The sequence below is a fragment of the Brienomyrus brachyistius genome, chromosome 10, assembly GCF_023856365.1.
Source record: "Brienomyrus brachyistius isolate T26 chromosome 10, BBRACH_0.4, whole genome shotgun sequence".
Taxonomy (NCBI): domain Eukaryota; kingdom Metazoa; phylum Chordata; class Actinopteri; order Osteoglossiformes; family Mormyridae; genus Brienomyrus; species Brienomyrus brachyistius.
The window spans coordinates 5,295,614-5,305,747 of record NC_064542.1 but is presented as its reverse complement, the minus strand read 5'-3'; the positions used below and the strand labels follow the sequence as shown (position 1 = coordinate 5,305,747).

The 10,134-nt window shown below is 45.8% G+C and overlaps 1 long non-coding RNA gene across 1 annotated transcript; it reads right to left on the bottom strand.

The window, feature by feature from the left end:
- Positions 1–1,777: 1,777 nt before the first annotated feature.
- On the bottom strand, positions 1,778–2,920 carry LOC125750770 (uncharacterized). Its single transcript, XR_007400419.1, has 3 exons — positions 2,873–2,920; positions 2,247–2,523; positions 1,778–1,991 (listed from the first exon to the last, which is right to left on the bottom strand). It is a non-coding gene; the product is annotated as an uncharacterized LOC125750770 (long non-coding RNA).
- Positions 2,921–10,134: the final 7,214 nt, after the last annotated feature.

The window sequence follows — 10,134 nt, the reverse complement described above, 5'->3', positions numbered from 1 at the left end:
TGGCAATATGATCCATTTTTTTCGCCGCTATTACCCTGGAATTTCTGACTGAAATCGCTACCCCGCTCTAACGCACACTCGGACTCACCCACTCTTCGCAGCGAGCCAGCCTTAAAGGGCCCGGATCGCATTACAGATTGTAATACAGATTGTTCTAATCCGTACTGTTCTGACACAGGCAATACATAAAGTGACTACTCATATTAGCAGGAGGATAGGCTGAGTGTATAATGTTCCTAATATTTTGGTGTATTGCTCTTCATGCAATGGGGCTATCGGCATTACTGGTTGTAAAAAATAATAATGATAATTATAATAAAATATTTGATACATTTATCTGACTCAATCTTTTTTTTTACGTATATGTGATCTCAGCGCAATTGTTGTGTTATTATTGGGGGATGGCTATCCCTGCATGTGCATCACAGAGGTGCAAAACAGCCATTAAGGAAACAATAGCCCTGGGCTGGCAAGGCTATCCCAGGAATGTGTCCCCTCATCTCAGATGGAGATATTCCCTGCTTGAGTAAACGACCTGCCTGATTGCAATGCTGATGACTCACAGGCTGAGTAATTTGTAACTAAATAGTTGGATTAAAAATATTTGCATCATTGTAATTTGTCCTTATTTGTGACTTTCAGTTGAATTCCAGTGATCATCTCCATTGTTCAGTGCTCAATGCTTTGGATAAATGACATTTAAAATGAATATATAGGTCACTGATAAATGTGAATTATATATAAACATCCATGATGAATCTTGCAAGAAGTGAAATATTATTCCTGATGCATTAAATATATAAGGGTTTGTGTGTGTGTTTGTTTTAATTTAAAGCAATTTAAAATGTGATTTTGATATATTTAACATAGAAGTCTGCTGGAGAGACACACACACACACATTTGATGCTGCTGCAGATCAATAGCCCAGTTGGGCTATTTTTACTGAATAAATTGCTTTGAGGTCTGTGATTTTACTATGGATATCTTGCTAATTCCCTTGCAAATTGTAAAATGAAAGCATGATTCCTTTCAGGCATCTGTTTCAGGCATCTGTACTGATTGTCAGGCCCTTCCAAAGTCTGTGTCCCCTCATCTCAGATGCTGATGTAAACAGCTTGAGTAAATGACCTGTGGGTCATTATACACATTATATATGTGTATAAAATATATTTATACACAGCAGGATGGCCCACCCGAAGCTGCAAAGTGCTGACAAATGTACAACCTACCCTACATAGTGCACTACGTTTACTTTGTATGTACCATGAGTTCGGTCTTTGCACCTTATCTGTTTGGCACTATATGTCGGTCATTCCTGTTATTTAGTGATTTTTCTGTCCCCATGGTTTACTTACATTTTCTCTAACATGAGTCACATATTTAAAGCAAATAGCTTATATATTTAGGTCTTTGTTATCACGTAAACAGATATAATACATATTAAAATACCATTTTGTATATACACACCATTTTCTTGATATATGCAATAAGGCTGCCATGATTAGTCGACGTAGTCCATGACATGTCTTTCTTCAATATCACTACGTAATTATTGGAGTAGTTATTCTCTATAACCCTGCAGTAACATACAGCTTGTTGTTGTCAAAATTAAACTTAAATTAAATGCTCGATGCAATTTTCTGCATGAAAATTAATCACTTAGATTGATCGACCAATCATTAAAATAACTGATAGATTAATCAGTAGAAATATAAACGGCTGTAGCTACTTATTTGTGCATGAATCTCCTTGCGTCAGAGGAAGCTGGAAGGGGGATGTGACCTTTATGAAGTAGAATGAGACAGAAGAGCTGTAAAATAAATGGTTATGCTAACTGCAGTGAGGCCTCTTTCACGCAGCCCTGCTCAGTCTGTCTAGTCATACCATGAGAGTCAGTTAATCAAGGAGGTTTGGATTGTCTGCTGGGAACCTGTACAGCCGGTGGTTTGTAATGCTGATGGCCTCTTCTTCACCTGGGCTTTGCTGCCACCTGCTGGTCAAAGATTAAAATTGGTTTATTCATTAGTGAAAGTAAAAATCTTATTGCATTGCTTATTAATTCTTATAAATTGTATATTTGTCATTATTTTGATTTAATATATATTCCGATTGAATTAATATTATACAAATATTTCAAAATTAAATGTAAATGGTTATGGTTTTCAGATCACAGCTCCCCCTCAGAGCCCACCAATCAGTGACCATCTTGTAGTATGATGAAAGACATGAAATCAGGATCGCTCACTTTTTTCTCAGCCTGTAACGTCTCTCCTGTATGCCCTGTTGCTGTACCACAGTTCCTCCTGTCATCGGAAGCAGCACCAGCACCTGCCTGCCATCACCTGCCCACTTTGAGACTCAAATCTTAAAATACAGACAGTGTGAATTGGGACCTTGCCATTTTGCTCATATCACTTCCTGTTCCGGCACTTGGAGGATGGGCTTCCCCTTTGAGTCTGGTTCCTCCCAAGGTTTCTTCCTCCTAGGGAGTTTTTCCTTGCCACTGGCTTGCTCTCTGGGGGCTTTGGGCAGGGATAAGGTAAAGAGCTTTGAGACAATATAATGTTGTGAAAATGCGCGACAGAAGTAATATTAAATTGAATTGAAATGAATCACACTAGCTTGTCTCAGCTGACAGCAGCTCTTACTTATCTGATAAGGGGTAAGGGGAGAAAGATATCACATACCTTCTGGTCAACATCAAAAGAAATTTACATATAAAATAATGTATTTTGTAAACTGGTATAATACACACTGAATGGGACCTATTATGCTTTTCCCTTTCTATTAGTGTGTTATATGGCTTCAGGTGCATGTAAACACTCTGCAAAGTCTTAAGACGCAAAGTACATAGCAAAGGGAGTAACTCACCACAGAAACCACTCCTCTCATCTGCCTAAAACACCTCATTGGAATTCCAGCCCTTACTTTCACAACATGATGAGGTCTCTTCATAACACAATCCTTATTGGTTGTCTACCTGCAAGGATCCGTCTGCCGACTGCAAGACAGGGGAATGAAGGGTAAGCCGACCAATCAAACCACACTGGACTCATTGGGGGTGGGATTAGACAGAGGGTGAATAGAGATGTGCATTAATGAGAAAAGATATGTGTTTTTGGAACACTGAAGCATGCAAACTCTATTCTAGTAGAGCCTAAAAATAAAATTTTAAACTGAAACTGAGAATAATAATGCCCCTTTAAGCCACAGTAGGTTGTTGTCCATGGTGCTGAAAACCCAGATTGGCACATTTTACATAAAATTCCTTTATCTAATTTAAATATTACCCTCTTAGTTTGTTGGCAGTGATGCTGTGTGAAGTCTACAGAGGTTGGTATTGAAAGGATTACAGTGGGTAATAGGTGACATAGAGTGACATAGAGTGATTTGATGACCACGAAGTGTAATTGTACAGTGGCCACTAGTGTAAACGAATGTCCAGAATGTCCAGAGTGTGTGTAAAAACCATATGTGTGGGTCAGTACTGTGTGGTGGTGTGATTAAGAGACCGTATCACCTGCAGGAAGAAGCTCCTCCTCAGTCTCTCTGTGTTGGCCTTCAGGGAGCGGAATCGCTTTCCTCACCTCAACAGAGAGAACAGTCCATTATTGGGATGGCTGAGGTCCTTCACGATCTTCTTGGCCTTGGTCCAGCACCGCCTGCTGTAGATTGAGTGCAGGTCAGGGAGCTCGGTGCGGATGGTGCGCTCAGCTGATCGCACAACCCTCTGTAGAGCTCGTCTGTCCTGCATGGTGCTGTTCCCGAACCAGGTTTCCTCCCAGAGTACGTGCAGATCAGTTGCATTGGGGAGTCCATACTGTGATGCTGAGTGAGTGTAGTAGGAGTTTGAGAGATGAAACTCCTGATGATTTACTCCCTCGGCTAACTAACCAGAACAGGATCATACCAATACCAAAATTATAAGTTTATAAATGTTTTTCACTACCCTGATTCATTCAGTTATTTCTGTTTGTTAATTCCACCCCCCCAAGCAAATACATAAACAAACAAACAAACAAATATTGAGGGGGGATGTGTCAGAGGTGATAGAATCAGTGGATGAATCTAAAAAAAAAAAAGTCATGATTTCTTTCTCTCCAAAACATAATGCACAAAACCCTTAAGTTAGGTAAGACATTGACATGTTATGACAGTAGCATGATGCAGAGGAACAAACAGAAGGAAAAATCAAACTAAACCTGAGTCAACTAGGACTAATTACACTAAATTAAGTGGAACACACAAAATACCTAAAACCACTTAATAAACAAACAACAAATATTGCATTAGATAAACTATACTGATGCCTGAGAGAAGTTGTTGTGCAAGCTGCAGCAAGTACGTAGGGCACAGGTGCAGAGACACTACATATAGGGCAAACAAATTTAAAAGTATACAGTATACACAATGATTCCTGAAAAATCAAAATACCGTGGAATACTAATGAAATACATATCAGGATGATGATGATGATAATAGAAATAATAAAGAATTAGTTTAAGGTATTATGCAATTGACATGTACAATTAAAAAAGAAATTTCACCAGACATTTCCTGTGGCAAAGAAGGGTTGCTTTGTGGCATGTCGCTGACAGGATGTCATGGGGAGGAAGGTAGGCAGGCAGGGCAGCACAGGCAGAAGGGCTGGCGGGCAGCCAGAACTGTTTTGCCACTGCAGTTTGTTTTACAGTTTAATCTACATTTGTTTCCCCAAGGTATAACAGCCGCTAATTTATGAACATGCTGCTTTTCAGAAAAGAAGTTTAATTTCCAGGAGCATGACCAGTGCACACATTTAGTGTTGACGGTTCTTTGTAAAATGGATGTCCTGTACTTTTATTGATCTGTCTGTCCGTCCATCCATCCATCCATTTTCTAACTACTTCTGATGAAGTTCCGGGTTATGAGGTATCCTGAAGCCCAGGCAATATGGGACACACACACACACATAGGGTATACCTATCTTTATGGGGCCCGCTTATTCACTTCTATGGGATAAATGCTAACGCTAACTATGACAAGCTTAACCCCCACCCTGCCATAACCATAAGTAACCAAGCAAAATACAAGAGATTTTGCATTTCTAGTTTTTCCATAGCAGTCACAGATTTTTATAAAATAGAGTTTTCCCTTATGGGGACCAGGAAACCAGTCCCCATAAGGGAAAAAAAAGGCTATTTATCACGTTATGGGGACATTGTGTCCCCATAAGGACAAGTATACCCGCTCGCACGCACGCACGCACACACACACACACACACACACGCACACAGATGGATAGATAAACAGTTACTGTGGATGTCGATCCTGCATTAATAAGACAGAACTGTCATACTTAATAGGATCATATCCCTAGTTCTACATATGCATAATTATATTTAATACAAATGACACTTTAATGTTAATTTCTACAGCTGAACAGAAGACGTTTCAGAGAGTGGTGAGGATGACAGAGAAAATCATTCTCCAGGCTCTCTCCCATCGGTTCAAGAACTTCACTACTCACGTTGCCACAATAGATCCATTAAGATCGTAAAAGATCCCACGCACCCATAAGCTGTTTGAACTTCTGCCTTCTGGTAAACGTTACCGCAGTATGCATTGCAGAACAACCAGATTTAATAACAGCTTCTACCCCAAAGCCATCAGAATACTAAACGCTAATGAACATAAGTTTATGTGAAGCCCTACTCTCTCTTACTCTCTGTGCACTTTATTACCACAACTGGTATTAAGTTTACTTTTTATTTATATAGTGCAATAATATAATCACAAATGGTGCGTGAGTGTGCCCTGCGATGGGCTGGCCCCCCATTCTGGGTTGTTCCGTGCCCCGTGCCTAGTGCTTCCGGGATAGGCTCCGGACCCCCCGCGACCCAGTAGGATAAGCGGTTTGGAAAATGGATGGTGGGATGGATGTATACGTAACTAACAAGGGGACTTTGCGGGTGGTTCAAGAGTATGCCCTAGGTGATACTGCTTCACTGTGTTCAGTTGGCGCTATCTGCAGACAGCGTAACACTGTATGGCTCTTGTTCCGAAAAAACATTATCAAAAGAAGGAAAAAAAGAATATTTAAAGAAGACAAAAAAAAACATCCAAGGGAAAAAAAATTTAATACAAAAAATTATGTATTAATTATGCCTTTTGTAACAAAAAAATAATATCCGAAGAAGGAGGAAAAACATGCAAAGGAAAAAAAACAAACTCTGTCCAAACAAACTTGACACTGTTGATTTAAGGACTTCAAGACACTGTAAACACAGCGGGCAGATACCTGTCCACTGTGCATTTCTGCTGATATCTTTCAGGTAAGAGCAGTGCTGATAAATGCCATCAATGAGGTAACCTTTCAAACATAGCAGTTTAAAAAATCTCCTGATATATCATGAACATTGGCTTATCAATAGTCTAAATTGAAATAATTTCTGACATAGGTTTGTGTGACGCCCGCTCCGTCCGCTCCTCGTGTGTGCCACGCCCCCTGATTACCCACGTGTGCTTCCCTGATCGTCTCCAGCTTTGTCCATTTACTTTGCTTGGTCCTGTCTTATTTAAGTCCTGGTCTTACCTGTTTGCCTTGTCTGTCATTGATGTCTGTTGCCGTCCTGTGTTCCCTGCCCCGGATTTCTCGATTAAACCCTCGTTTCGCCCCGTTATCCGTTTGCCTGCCTGTTCTTGAGCGCTCGCGCTGCCCGAGCGATCTTCCGTCCGGCACGTCCGACGTTTCCCGAGACAGAATGACAGACCTTAAAGGAAAAGCAGCTTCCGTAGCTGGAGAAGACTACTGCAGTTACGTGGAACAGCTGCTATTTTGGATTGCTCAGCCCGGTATCCGGGAAGATCCCCCGGCATGGGACCTCGTCGACCGGAGCTGGGATATCCTTGACCAGATGTCCCTGGAGAAGGACGCGCACCTCGCGGAGGAGGTGCGCGAGAACTTTCAGCGGCTGGACGGGCTCCGGAAGGAGCGGTACGTCCAGCCGCGCGAGCCGGGGACCATTCTCCCGCCGTCCGCCTTTGCTAACAGCGCGCAGCCTCCCGCCGTCGTCAGGAACCGGCGGAAGAAAAGGAGGAGCAAGCCGGCGATCGCTTCCACGATCGTCTTGGGGGCGTGCACCCTCGTCCCCGCTTATCTCCCTGCCGGTGATCAGGAGGACTCTCCGGGCAGTTCGGGGATCACCGCCGCCGTTAAACTGTCTGCACGGGCTGCTCCCTCCTTCCGGAGAGCACCGGTCCCGGCTACGCCGTCGGAACTGCCGCCGCCGCCCGCGGATCCCGCTCCCGTGCGGCCGCCGCCGCCTGCGCAGCTCCCCCTGCCTGCAGCTCCCGGGCCGGCGCCCCCACTGCCTGCAGCTCCAACCCTTGACCGCGCTCCTGTTCCTGACCGCGCTCCTGTTCCTGACCGCGCTCCTGCAGCCCCAGAGGCGCCCCCTCCGCCTGCAGCAGCTCCAGAGGCGCCCCCTCCACAGCTGCCTCCAGTCCCTTCTCCCCCTGTGACTCCTTGTCCCTCACCCCGGCGACGTCGACCCCGACCTGGGGTCGGCATGTCTGTGTCCCGCAAGGGGAGGGGGCACAGACGCAGGACTGGGGTCCCGCCCGCCCTGCCCCCTGGCTCGCCCTGCCTCGCCGGCGCTGGGGCTCGGTTGGCGCCCACGGGTCCTGGCCCTCCGGGTCGGCTGTCGCCTGCGGGTCCCCCTCCGGTGCCTCATCGTTCGCCGGGGGGCTCCCCGACGGCGGCTCCTCGGTCGCCTGCGGGGCCCCCACCTTCGGCCCGTTGGAGGACGTCGCCGCCTGCGGTGGCTCCCCCCCTCGCCTTGCCTTCACCCTGGCCCCTTTCAGCTCCCTCGTCCCCTTCCCCGGTGCTCCCTCCTGCTCCCTCCCTGGCCCCTCGCCCTATCTCCTCGGCCCCTTCTCGGTCCCCTCCGGCTCCGGCCTCCCGGCCGTCTGCGGCCCCTCCGGCTCCGGCCTCCCGGCCGTCTGCGGCCCCTCCGGCTCCGGCCTCCCGGCCGTCTGCGGCCCCTCCGGCTCCCGCCCGTCGCCCGCTGGATCTCCCTCGGGCTCCCCTTCGTTCCCCCTCCTTCTCTCCCTGCTCTCCTGCCCTGGTCCCTCCTTTGTTTGCTCCTCCTCCCGTCTTTCCTCCTTTCTCTGTTCCTCGTTCCTTTGTTCTGCCCCGCTCCGCTCCTGGTTTCCCGGTGTTCCCTCCCGTCACTCCCGGTCCTTTTGTCCTGCCTGTTCCCTCCGTATCCCCGTTTCTGGTCTGTCTGTCCGCCTTTCCTGTCCTCTGTGGTGTCCTGTCCTGGCTCCTGCCTCTTTGTCAGTTTTGCCTGTCTGTCTTGTTCCCTGTTCCCCGTTGATTTGGTTTTGCTTTCGTCTTTCAGGTCCTGGTTTCCCGGTCTCGTCCCGTCCTTCGCCTCCTCCCGGGCGCGCCCGGTGTAGCGCGCCTTTGGGGGGGGGGGGTTCTGTGACGCCCGCTCCTCGTGTGTGCCACGCCCCCTGATTACCCACGTATGCTTCCCTGATCGTCTCCAGCTTTGTCCATTTACTTTGCTTGGTCCTGTCTTATTTAAGTCCTGGTCTTACCTGTTTGCCTTGTCTGTCATTGATGTCTGTTGCCGTCCTGTGTTCCCTGCCCCGGATTTCTCGATTAAACCCTCGTTTCGCCCCGTTATCCGTCTGCCTGCCTATTCTTGAGCGCTCGCGCTGCCCGAGCGATCTTCCGTCCGGCACGTCCGACGTTTCCCGTGACAGTTTGTTTGATGTTTAATTTTGAGTATTCCATTGGGCTGTGCAAATTAAGTATTTAATTTATAGGTACTGACAAATATTGATTTAACAAATATGTAACCTTTCTACAAAATGAACACTTGTTTGTGTGTTTCACTAAATAACAGAATAAACACTGAATATTTTGTAGTTTAATTTAAAGGCACCAACATTTAAACACGGTGAAATCTTTCTTATCCAGAGTTACAATAAAAGCAAATCTGCTGAGACTGCTCTCAAAACTGTAAGTTCATCAGAGGTGGAGACTTCCAGTCCACAGGGTACAAATCCAGACCAAGATTTTGTTTCAACCAACCAGTAGTATAAGAAGTCACATTCACAGAGCACTCAACTGGTTGGTTAAAACAAAATCTTGGTCTGGATTTGTACTCTCTGGACCTAAAATCTCCACCTCTGAAGTTCATATGCAAAATAAGCCCACTATTTCACTAAAGCTTCAGAAAAGTCTGTTCAATATAGTACTGTGTTCAAAACCAAATGCACAAAAAGACATTTTGCAAGCAAATCCATAAGTGGACACATACACCGGTTCACCCTACGCCATTTCCGCACTAATGAATTTACAGCACCACTGGGTAGGAATAAGGCTTGATGCGATAAACCACCTATAACATTATATAACACAGACCTGCTCAAAGAGAAGAGGCGGAAAGCATCAAGGGAAAACTTTCAGAGTGAAGGAACCAAACTGGGCAGGGAATATTGCCCCTCCCCCTGCTTCCCGTGGGCCATAGATATGGGGGCTGAACTCATATACCTGATGTCAGTGTCATGCTGAGAAAAGTTCTGTTGGGCTAAAGAGACGGGAATATGGAGGCTCATGGACTCAGTTCTTAATTAGATTGGCCCACTGGAGCGTCCCGAGGCCCCACGTGACACAGGGTATTTATGTCCCGGCCTCACCTTCTTGCGTGACGCAGCAAGGAACACCTTCCTGCTCACTGATGGATGTTTCCTGCGCTGAACAGGGTCATGAGCGACATCTCAGAGGCCAGCTACACACCAGCCACAAATCAAACCCAGCTACATCAAGGAGAACTGCATCTAAGTGAGACCTTGTCTATAGTTCACATAGTGTCTGAAAAACAAAATGGCATAGAACCTCTTTAACTCTAAGTTAACAGTGAAAGACATTAAAATGCTGTATTCCTCAACCAGCCTGATAAATTTCTGCTCAAAGCACTGACAGCAATGAGTTACACTTCCCGCACTGTGCCTTTGCTAATTCGCACTGATGAGACAGATGCATGACCTTGTACTTTTAAGCCATATAGACAATAGTCCAAAGTAAGTTTTTCTCAGAAGACTTTCTCAGTAGTTTTTGATTGCACAGGTAAAATTGT